Consider the following 12174-nt stretch of genomic DNA (forward strand, 5'->3'; position numbering starts at 1 on the left):
AACCCACATGGTGGCTCACACCTATCTGTTACTCCATTTCCACAAGATCTAATGCCCCCTTCTGACCTCAGAAGGCATCAGATATGCACATGATGCACACACATCTATGCAGACAAGCCACTCACCCATACACATAAAATAAAACCAAAAATAATGATCAGCAGTTAATGACTATTATCTAACTACCCCTACATATGTCCTTACCTTAAGAGCTGGCATGTCTTCAAAGTGTCAAAATTTCAAGTAGAATTAGACTACCCTTACCTAACATATAGCTACACCATTGTATATTTGAGTCCTTACTTACTACACAGATTATTAGTCTACATGTTTCATTTTTTCCTTTTAAAGTCAAAAATAATAAAATGCACATACTACAGTCTTTTAATATTTCTGCGACTCGGCACATATTATAAGTGTATTTGATACAAAATGAGAAGTGTTTGAAATTGGTCTGATAATAGGGCAATTGTGAGCAGGCTCATGCCCAGAGCAGTCTCATGCAGAGGGGGAAATATGACAAAATTGTGGCATAATGTAGAGGAGCAAAGGAGGATTCTTATATCATTTTGGAACATTCAAAGAGGATGCACAGAAGTAGATGAAGAGAAGACACTTTAATGGTGAGTGAGCAAGAATGTTTACATATAGTTCTGACCATCTATATGAGGCATTTGTTGAACATTTTTTTATTTAATGTTTAAGGATCACTGCAAAACAGATGTTATTTTAACAAAAGGCTTAGAGACATTAACGTGATTGATTTTCAATGACAGTAATAACAAAAAAGTGGAATAGTATCTGAAGCCCTTATGGTTTCTAGGCTTTTTCTGATACACTAGTTTTTGCAAGTCTATGTTTAATATATATTAGCATGGATATGATAGACCACAATACATTAAATTAATGTGGAACAATAAAATCGTTTATAGTCAAATAAGCTGAGAATACTGAAATAAGTAAGTTGATCTTGTATATGTATTGCAAAATTGTCTAAATTTCTTGATATTCTAAGTGTTCTCATTAATTAATAAGAAGGAGAGCATTTTCTAAATTAGATTATAGAATCACTTTATTCATAGGTTATTCATTGACATATCTCATGAGATTAGTGTAAGGTCAGAGTGGAGAAATACTACCTTCTTCTCTTACAGCAAATGCCACTTATTGTAAAGTCTTGCTTTGTTTAGAAAGGAAAAGTAACTAAAACATAATCTGCAAGATTTCCATGATGTGTTTCATTCATAAGCAAATGGATCATCTGGCTGATAGGTCTACAAAACCAGTGTTGCTTGCACATTGTATTTAGAAGCTCCAGTGTTGCCCTTCTTAAAGTAATAAAAAGGATTTGTGTGTCAAGTTCTGATTGTAAACTCTTTAATGATTGATTATGGTATAAAGCTAGGTGGTCTACTGGTCTTTGATTACTGTTTTACTTTAGATAGCCAGTTGGATTTTAGTTGTTCATCTTATTAAAGAACAGGATCCACACCGTCTGTGTGTAATTATGTGAGAAAATAAAGATTGTGATATGAAGTAGCTAGCAGATATCTTTTATATTCCCACTTAGTTACAATTCATGTTGATTGTATCGCCCTTAGAACTTCAAAATAATTGTAATATAGACTATGAGCTACTTACATTATGATATCATGTCATTTATGTATTTGTTTGAGAGTGTCTAGTGTGTGTGTGTGTGTGTGTTCATGTGCGTGTGCATGCGCGTGTGCACTGAGGCAAAGGAGGTCATTACTCTCCACCTTACTCTTTTAAGTCGGGGTCTCTTGCTGGGATTGGAGTTTGTTTTATTTTAGCTAGAATAGCAGCCAGCAAACCTCAAGAATCCTTCAACCCCTGGCCCTGTCATTGCTAGAGTTAAAGGTATTCACAAAAACACACATAGCTTTTTTGGTGGGTGCTGGGATCCACATCCCAATCTTCATGTGTATACAGTAAATACTCGTAACATCTGAGCAACCTCTCTATCCATGATGTGTTATTTCAAGTAAATATACTAAAATGAAATTGTAATTTGACACAGTATGTAGAAGTATAGATTCTAGACAAACTACTTAAGGTCTCTGCCCCTTATTAGTCATGTGAGTGTCAGGGGCCAAGTAATACATACTACTTGATATTTAGTTGTCTCTTCTATAGTATGGAATAAAGATCCAGTGAGATATCACAATAGGTAAAAACACTTGCTGTCATGCCTGAAGATTTGTTTTATCCCAGACCCCACATGATGGAAGAAGAAGACTCCAACATGTTGTTCTATGATCTTATGGTGTATGTGCTCATGGATGCCCACATGCTATAAATAAATGGATAACTAATAAATAAATATATTAATAAATATAATTAAACATTCAGTGCTGACACTATGACTGGGTAGCTCAGTGCTAGAGTAGTTGCCTTATAAGGATGAGGCCCTAAATTCAATTCTCAGTCCACAAAATATTAAGTAATACTAATCTGTAGCTAAAGAAATATTGAGTTTAATGAACACACATTTACATAGACACAAAGAGAGAGGGAGGAAGAGGATCAAGGGAAGAAAGAGAGCACATGACCTCATATATATCCCTGAAATATAGTAATATTATATGATTATTGATAGGTTAACATTAGGATGTCTCAACCCTTTAATATTTATGTTTGTGAATCGGTTAGAATCTAGCTGTTACAAAATGGGCTACCCAGCAAGCTAACGAATGCCTTAGTTTTAAAGCAAAACAAATGTAAAATGAAAAGAAAGTTTTAGAAACAAACAGTACTGATATTAATTGCAGAAAAGTATATCTACACAGAAACCAAGGGCATACAAAGGCACATTCTCAAGAGTTCAGCTACATTATTGCAAAACATATCGCTAAACAACAATCAACTATTTTTCCAGACACTACCGACAAAAAAAAAAAAATCATGTGAAAAAAATAAAGACTAGCATTGACATTAGTAAATACCAGATTTTAAAAAAAACTAGATCAGAGGCTGTGGACCTTGGCTTCTAAAGTTTATAGTTTCTCTGGGAAGTGATTTTTTTGGCTAAGAAAAGGCAGGAACCAATCCATACAGAGAGGCACTCTGGACCATGAACCAAGGTAAGAGGATTCCTTGAAATGGGGGATTCATAGACTTCCTTCTGGGGGATCTCATAGGAACATCGCCTTGTTTTCCCTTAAAGGTCAGGACAGTGGTTTCTGGGACAGACATTTTTGTCAACACCCTTCATAGTCCTATGGAAGTATTTCAGAAAGATAGAAGACCTTAGAAAGGCAAGGATTACAGGCCATATTAAGAGAAAATACTTGCAGACAGGAGCCTTGCGTGTTAGTGTCTCCTGAGAGGCTTCATCTGCAGTGCATGGAAACATGCAGAGACCCACAACCAACCATCAGGCAGACACTTGAGAGTCTTGTGGAAGAATGGGAGATAGCATTGAGCCCCCAGGAGGTGTCAAGGACACCACAAGATGACCTACAGAGTCAACTAACCTAGGTCCATGGGGGCTCATAGAGACTGAACAACCAACCAAAGAGTATGCAGGGGCTGGAACTAGGCCCCCCTACACATTTGTAGCAGCTTGCTGCCCCTAACAATTGGAACAGGGGCTGACTCTTGACTCTCTTGTCTACTATTATTAGATCTTCTTCCTGTGGCTAGACTGACTGGTCAGGTCTCTATAGGGAGAGTCTGTGTTTAGTCCTGCTGTGACTTGATGTCCCAGGAAGGCTTCAAAAGGGTCTTCCTCTTCTCTGAGGAGGAGGGGATAGGATAATAGGTGGAGGAACTTGTGTGTGTGTGGGGGGGGGGGCTGAGAAGAGATGAAAGGGTGTGATGGGAATGTAAAGTGAATAATAATGAGAAAACTGGACTGGGGTGGAGAGAGACAGAGACAGAGAGAGACAGAGAGAGACAGAGAGACACAGAGAGAGAGACTCTGAGAAAAACACAAATAAGCCTCCAACCTGAATTACAGAAAAATCACACAGAAACCTATAAAGCTATTTTTGAATCTGTTATGAACTTGTCACACAAGGGCTGTCCCTCAGTCCCATATTGGTGACCTTAGTGTAGTGAACATTTAGGTTTAAAGGTGTGGCCTCAGGAAGACAGATATACAAGGCGCTGGTAATTGACACTGTGCTCACGATAGAGTATTTTAAAAAAGAGTTACCATATTTATTAATGACATATTAATGAAGGAATAAAGGGCTGCTATAAGGAGATAGTTAACAGTTTTGATTTATAAATTGCTAATTTAAAAGAATTAAGATACAAAGTAATGTTCCTTTTGCATTTGCATATTATATGTTATAAACTCCCCTGCCCCACCTCTCTGCTTGTTGGCTTTCTCCCCAGTATTTCCCTTCGCAAAAGCACATCACTTCCCATGTTCTAGTACAGTCCACACCCTCTCTTTCTCACTTTTCCTCTCCCTCCCGCTTTCTCTTTCTTGTTTTTAACTTATTCACTTTATATCCCATTCACTGTTCCACTCCCAGTGAGCCCCTCCCAAAATCTGCCCCCCCTTCCAGTCCCTTCTCTGACCATGCGCACTCTTTAGTCCGGATGTGAGGTAAACTGTCTTGCTTCACAGATTCCTGTAACAGCAAGTGGATGTGACGTATAGTGACTTCCGTTTTGTCTATCTTAAGAAGGTGACGACTCGGAGTAGAGCACAGACCGCAGACCGCTTCGTTCTGCTGAAGGAGGCGTTGCAGTCCCTCTGGTACTTGAAGGTAAGGATTTGGGGAAAGTTATAGGTACATCAGATGTATAAACCTTTCCTTACAAATATAATAGCTTTTTTGTCCCTCACTAGGCTCCTGCTGCTGACCCTGGTGGGGAAGGCTTGATGTGGAGGTCTGCTTTATATCAGCCTCCATTTTGGAATCTGAGGAGCGTTTTCTCTGATAGTTTTACCCAGGTCCATAGAGGGAGGGAGGCATTCCTGGCAAGGCCAGAGGGACATCAGAATGAGATAATGTTATGGAGTCTCAAGGACCTCTCAAAGACAGAGCATAGCTTCTTGAAACCCAGATCTGCAGTGAGGCCTGAGAAACTGTAGTCATGGCCCTCAAACGGCTCAACATCTGCGTCACTATCTCATGGAGGATATACATAGGGCCTGCACAAACCCAAATCGAACAATTGAAGCAGCTCCCATTGCTAAGATGGAAAAGTAGGCTTGAGTTCTCATCCCCAACAAGAAGCTTTTCTTCTTTTTAAAAATTTATTTATTTATTTATTTATTTATTTACATTCCAGCCGTTGCCCCCTTTCCCCCTCCCACAGTTCCTCATCCCATTCCTCTTACCCCTTGCCTCCGAGAAGCTAACCCCCAAATCCCCCCAACACACACACACACACACGCACACACACACACACACACACACACACACACACACACACACGCACACACGGCATCCCCCTTCCCTGGGGCCTCTTTTCTTAACTACTTCTTGCAAAGAAAAAATTTTTGTTTTGTTTTTTAAAGAGAGAGCAAAAGAAGGCTTAGAGTTAGAAGGGTAGTGGAGTTGGGAGATCTAGGAGGAGATGCTGGAAGGGAAACCATGATTAGAATATATTGTATAAAATAACTTTTCACTAAAAAAAAATAATAAAAATTGAAAACTATTCTTTTCCCACTTCTAGCCCTACAAAGCTACAGACAGCTATGTCTGTATGAGAATCCCCTTGTTTCTAGGTTGTCAGGGGCTTCACAAAGGAGGTGGTTATTTATATGTTGAGTATTTTGTTTTAGATTTTATTTACGTGGGAGGAATCTGGATGGTGAGATTTGGTTGCCAGAGCGGAAGACTGAGGGAGGACAATGGGCCTCTAATTCAAGCACACACTGGATTGTGTTCCTGCTGCCAAGGTCACAAAGATACTAAGCAGGAGTTTCTGTATGGGACATTTTGTTTTCTTTTTACTTTTCTCTTAGGGAGGGGAAGTTATTGTCCTAAGTCAGCAGAGGTGGTCTTATCTAGTCAACCAAGGAAGGAGATCTAAGTTGTGTTAGCCAGTGTGAGGATCCTGAGTAAAGAAAGATGGGATCCCCATATCACTAGAGATTTGCTGCTCCTGTCCTAGGAGACCCTACTTTCTGGTTTACTGATTTCTTGTGCTAGTATTCTCTTCTGCAGTGTCAAAGGATTAACCTTTTATCAAAGAAAGGTATCTCAGGCCTTTCAAGAGTCATTTGGAGGATAGAGGAAGGGCCCTCTTCATAGAAACAGATGGAGTCTAGTTCCTACTTACTGCTATTAGTGCTTGTCCATGCCATAATTGTGTGGATCTTGCAAAATCTACTTCTGTCTAGCAGTTAGCCCTGGGGATAGGACCGAAGTCTGTGCATGTGGTCTATGACCTGAGCTCCTCCCATGAATTGCTCATATGGAAGCTCCAGGAACAAAGGTCATGGTTATTGAACTAAGTAATATTCAGAGACCATAGAGCAGAAGAGAGTTCATAGGAGGCAGGCCCATGAGACTCAAGAAAACTAAGTTAAATATTGAAAAAGCCTTTGTCAATGCTGACAGGTTACAAAATCCTCACATTCTTTCTCTCACCCTCAGGACTCTTATTGGAAAACAAATTACAATGTCCCACATACAGAAGCATGATCAAGGCTTTGAGGGCGAGCGAGAGGAGGAGGTTCCTGCAGCTCAAGAGGTAGGCACCTCGGAGAAGGTAGCTGCTGCTGCCGATTCCCAGGAAGCCTCCTCATCCTCTGCTTCTACTCAAGCCGCTGCATCAAGCAAAGCAAATAAAGGTTCTCGTGGTCAAGCAGAGGGAGGTCAAGGTACCTCAAAGGCCTTCCTGTTCTCCAAGTTTTTGCTCAACAGTAAGCTTCGGAAGAAGGTTATTGATTTGGTGAAGTTTCTGAGTTTCAAGTATGTAACAAATGAGCCTGTCACAGAAGCAGAAATTCTGAAGAGAGTTGTGAAGGAGTACAAGGGCTACTATGCATTGATCTTCAAGCACGCCTGCGAATGCATGGAAGTGGTCTTTGGCATTGAAGTAAAGGAAGTGGAGGCTGTGAACCACACCTACAAGTTACAGAAAATCCTTGACCTCACCTATGATGGGCGGATCAGCAATGAAGAGGGGATACCCAAGACCGGCCTCCTGGTGCTTATCCTTGGTGTAATCTTCATGGAAGGCAACCGTGCCTCTGAGAAGAAGATCTGGGAGGTGCTGAGTATGGTTGGTGTGTATCCTGACCAGCATGATTTTATATGTGGAAATCCCAGGAAGTTCATCACTGAAGATTTGGTGCTAGAGAATTACCTGGTGTACCAGCCTGTACCTCACAGTGATCCTCCAAGTTATGAGTTTCTGTGGGGCCCAAGGGCTCAAGCTGAAACAAGCAAAATGAAAGTCCTGCAGTTTTTCTCCAAGGTTGCTGGGAGTAACCCCGCTTCCTTCACCGCTTTGTACAAAGAAGCTCTGGAAGAAGAAGAGGAGAAAGCCCGGGCTCTGCTTGCCTCCACAGCCATTTCAGGTTCTGGGGACAAGCCTAGCGGTGTCTCCCACCCTGAGTAAATTTATGAAGTAAAGTTCTTCATACCAGGTTTAAAGAGGGCAAACAAGCCTTCAAGCAGAATAAATTTTAGTTTTAATTTACTTTCTGTACTAATTCAGATGTTTCTCTTTAAAAGGTTTATTAACTTCTGAGTCTAGATTTATTTGTTGCATTGCTCACACGTTTGCTACTGATTGCTGGTTTTCAGAATAAGAACCTTGTTGCTAAACACAAGTTGAGAATGTTTTCAGCTTTGAGACCTAGAGCATTGTGACTAAATTTTCCTTAGAAATGGGAAAGTAGTTAAATAATATCAGTAAGTGCAAGAAGAGATGTAAAAGAAAATGATTAATACTGGAATTCTTGTATTCTGTTTATCTGCATTGTGAAACTAAAGATGTACACCTGACTTGTTTTACTCAAGAATGCATGAGAAATTAAATCTTAATAAACTGTACTAACTCATTTTGTTAGTAGTATCTGTTCTTTGGAGGGCATTTTAATAACAGTGGAAATTTAACAGTCAGTGAATGATTTGTAGTAGCATAAAAACAGTTAATAAAAGGACTGAGATGGGATTCTGAATTATATCTGTTATGTATAAATGCTTTGAGCAGAGGCATTTTGGGGGCTTTGAGAAACCACAGATATTTCTGTGAGTACTAATCTTCTGTTAAGATAGATGATGGTTGTAAGTGTTCCTGCTCAGATGAAAGGGTATCCTGGGACTTTGAAGCCCAGGAATCACCACACAGCTCTAAGGGGAGAAGGTACCCAAATGTAAGGGTATCCTGTTACATGGGAGCTCAAGAAACATAGCACTCAGGTGGGACAGTGTCTCAATGGAAGGGTATCCTGAGACTGGGGAGCCCTGGAAACATACAGCTCTGAGAGGAAGCCTCCTTAGCAGAGGTGTTGCATCTCCCAGGGGAGGGTATCTCTGGCTGAGGTCAGGCTCTCAGGAGCCTCAGTCCCACTCCTTACACATTGCAGCTCCCAGGGAATGGTATTCCCAGCTGAGCCCGGAAGTTCAGGAGCCTCAGCCTTGCTCCACTTCTTCAGTTCTTCCTTTCTTTTTATTTCTTCTTGGCTTCTTCTGATGAGAGAGACATCACACAATAAACCTCATAAAAGAGACTTGTTGGGAGGTTCCAGGGTATTGAGGACTGGCTGCCAGGGCAGGGTTCATAGAGGATTTCTTAGGGGGCCAGAGCTTTTTCTGCGCAGAGATTTCCAGAGTGGAGATTGGTGGGATTTCATGTCCTGAGCTTGGGGAGCTCAGGGATTGGTGGGGTTTTGTGGGATGCTTGGGATTGGTGGGTTTTCCTGCTCAGTGATTGGTGGCTTTTTTTCACTCCCCTTTCGCTGTATCAATTTCTGGGTTAGGACAGGGTCGCCCTCCTGGTTGCAGGCAGCTTTGGCTGAGGTGCTATTACTGGCAAGCTGCTAGGGGAGACTGGATAGAGGTGCTGACATCATGGACAACTCCTTCAGTGGGACACAGTGGACACAGGCTGAAGCAGGAAAGGAGGTGCTATGGTTTTGACAGGTGCCCCCATTTTGATAGCTCCTGCAGTGGTACCTTAAGATGGCCACAGGCCAAGGTGGGAAATGGGTGCCACTGCTTTAAGGGTTCCTGAAGGGGCCACTCAGGGACTATAGTAGTGGGAACCAGATTCTCAGTGTGTCTGATACATGAGAGGAAAAACTTGGAATGGAAAAAATGCTCAGAGAATTTCTTTTGTACCATGGCAAAAAAAAAAAAAAAAAAAAAAAATCTTCACCGGGGATGGGACAGTTTAAGAAGATGATTTGAACTCCTATCCTAGTGAAATTGAACATATTACCTAAGTATTGTACACATAGTACCTATAAACATTTCTGGGAAATCTGATGATACTGCCTTAATGTGGTTGCTTGAATTATTTAGGTTGTAGTCTTTCCTCTGGTGTAGGGGAACCCACTCTACTGTAAGATCATTCATGAGTAGGGGATCTTGATTTTTGTTTGATCAACTTAAGCAAGGATTGGGTAATTAGTTGCAGTTAAAGGGATGAAAATAATGATCTGACTGAATATAAGCTTTAAAGGACAAAAGTCCTATGAACTGGGGGAATTCCCTCATAAATAGGTTTAAATAATATGTATATTATTCATAAGGAAGATGTATCTAGTTTTGTTTGAAAAATTGCATAAACTATTGACATTTGTAAACAATGCAATATGCACAACACAGATATGCCTAGTCCTTTGTATGTAGTCCATACATACCCTAAAGTCTACAAGATGGATCAAATCTGTTTACAAACAAGAACTCTGAGACTCAGCACCTGACAGCTTGCCTAAGAGCATATGGCTAGGCAGTGGCAAGTCTGAGACTTGATTCCTGGTCTGAGTTCACTAAGACCTTCACTTTTCCTGTTCTCACAGTTCACTCCTTCCTTTAGCAATGTTTTTGGTAACATAAAATAACCTTTAAGCAAAAGTACTGAAAAAATACTTAAAGAAGGAAACTGACATTAAAAAAGGAAACAGATTCATTGATGCGTTTCACTGGAATCTCCTAACCGGAGCCTCAGAATTCAAGAGATCTACCCCTATCTAAGTTACTACCATCTTGTTTCACCCCAGCACTTCACCAAATTACATCACCTGTTCCCTGGTAGCCCTCTATTCCTCAGATCTAACTCTTGAAACTGGCCTGCTGAGAATACCATAACTTCTCCATATTAACTCCCTGACATAGAGCAGTCCCAGTCTCCACAGAAAGGTTTTGGATATCCTACCACTTATCTGGAATCTCTCTGATCAATGAGTCAATTCAATGGATGGTAGGTACATTTTGGAAAAATAGTTTGATGCCTGCTCATACCCACTCAGCCCCTTTAACATACCCTCAGATCATTCTACAAATGAGATGTGAGCAAAGTTTGATGGGGAGAGAAGAAGGGAAGGAAATGAAAACCTTTGAAATTAACAAGTAGGATTAGGATTTTAATAAGATACATTATTCTTCCTTTGGTGCTTAGGTGAGCTCCATGGAAGAGGAGGCTAAGTGTAAGAGCCAGAGGGGATGGATGAAGAACAGGCCCTCTAAATCAACTAAACAAGGCACAAATGAACTCAACAGAGACTGAAGCAGCATGCACAGGGTTTCCAGGAATCTGAAACCAGTCCTCTGCATATATTTTATAACTATTAGATTAATATTAACATGGGACTCCTGACTGTGGGTGGGAATAAGTGGCTCTGTGACTCTTGTGCTTTCTCTTGGGACTATTTTCCTCCTGTTGGGTTGCTGATTCCACCTTTTGTATGATAGTTCTTGCTTAATTTTTTATTTTGTCATGTTTGGTTGTTATGTCTTAGGAACCTATTGTTTTGTAATGAAAGATAGAAAGAGAGTACCTCCACAGGGGAGGGGAAATGAGGAAGAACTGAGAGGAGGAGGGAAAGGGGAAATTATAATCAGGATATACTGTATGAAAAAAATAATATGCTAATAAAAGGTAAAAAGATACATTATTTTAAGCAGGCCACTGAACAAATGCAGAGATGAATGGGCTCCATTAGATTGTTTAAAAAAAATTAAAGGATTTTGTACAAGTGGCAGATGAGAAAGACCATAGAACACATAGGAAACCAAATCTCTAATACCCTAGAAGGTGTATAGTGGTTCCTTAGTGGAACTTTTCTCTAACGAGAAAAGTAAAAGGTTAGCCATCTATACATGGCATCTGTGTTCTCTCTCCACTAAAATCTCTAGAGCTGGATTTGCAAATCAATGATACAAAAGCATAAGGCTAAAGGTTCAATGCTCAATAATACAAAAGAAGAAGATACAAAATAATCTTAGCTCCCAGTTTACTCAAAGTTACATATACAATGTAGCATATGTAGATTTCCTGAACAGAGATCCCTATTACTTACTAGTTTTTGAGGGGGATTCATTCTGGCATTTTTACTTTATTTGTTTTAATAGAGGTGAACAAAGGAGTGGAAAATTCCCAAGAACATAAATGAAAGCTTCCTTTTGGCTCTGTGAGTAATTTTTTCATCATCTCAAAAAAATGCCCTAAGGATGGAAAAACTTTCTTCCATTCATAAGGAATAAGATTCTTAAAGCATTCATCTATTTTTCTAAAGTATTGATAAGATTCTATTTGTTTAGAAATTATGTCTACGGAATTTAATATATTAATTTATATGTCTAAATTAATAAATTTATTGTTTATATATTTACTTATAGTTTCTTCATCTAATTCATCTTGAGGATATTTATTATATCTCCTGGAGAAGAAACTGTCCCTTCATACTCAAATAAAGATATTCCAGGAGATTAGCAAACAGTTCTTGGTCTCTGGTGTAAAAGGAAGAGAGAGAGATGATAGACAGAGAGGATAGAACATGAATCTGAGCTTGGAGAGAATGAGAACAAGGTAGTGGACAACAAATTACAATTTGAAGTTTGGTTCAGACTCTTCTGAGCCCAGATATATCCTTTGGTTTGTTTAAGTGAGCTGTTAATTTCTCCTTTTTTACATGAAGTTAAACTTGGGGGTTTTATTACATATTCTTAAAAGGCCCAAGGAAAGCATTGTTAATGCATCTACACATCCATTCGTTTAATAGCTACC

At 39.9% G+C, this 12174-nt stretch overlaps 1 pseudogene; it reads left to right on the top strand.

Annotated features, from left to right (window-relative positions):
- The first annotated feature begins 6595 nt into the window (after positions 1-6595).
- On the top strand, positions 6596-7961 carry LOC117694046 (putative MAGE domain-containing protein MAGEA13P pseudogene; annotated as a pseudogene).
- Positions 7962-12174: the final 4213 nt, after the last annotated feature.

This window comes from Arvicanthis niloticus, chromosome X (genome assembly GCF_011762505.2).
Source record: "Arvicanthis niloticus isolate mArvNil1 chromosome X, mArvNil1.pat.X, whole genome shotgun sequence".
NCBI classification, from domain to species: domain Eukaryota; kingdom Metazoa; phylum Chordata; class Mammalia; order Rodentia; family Muridae; genus Arvicanthis; species Arvicanthis niloticus.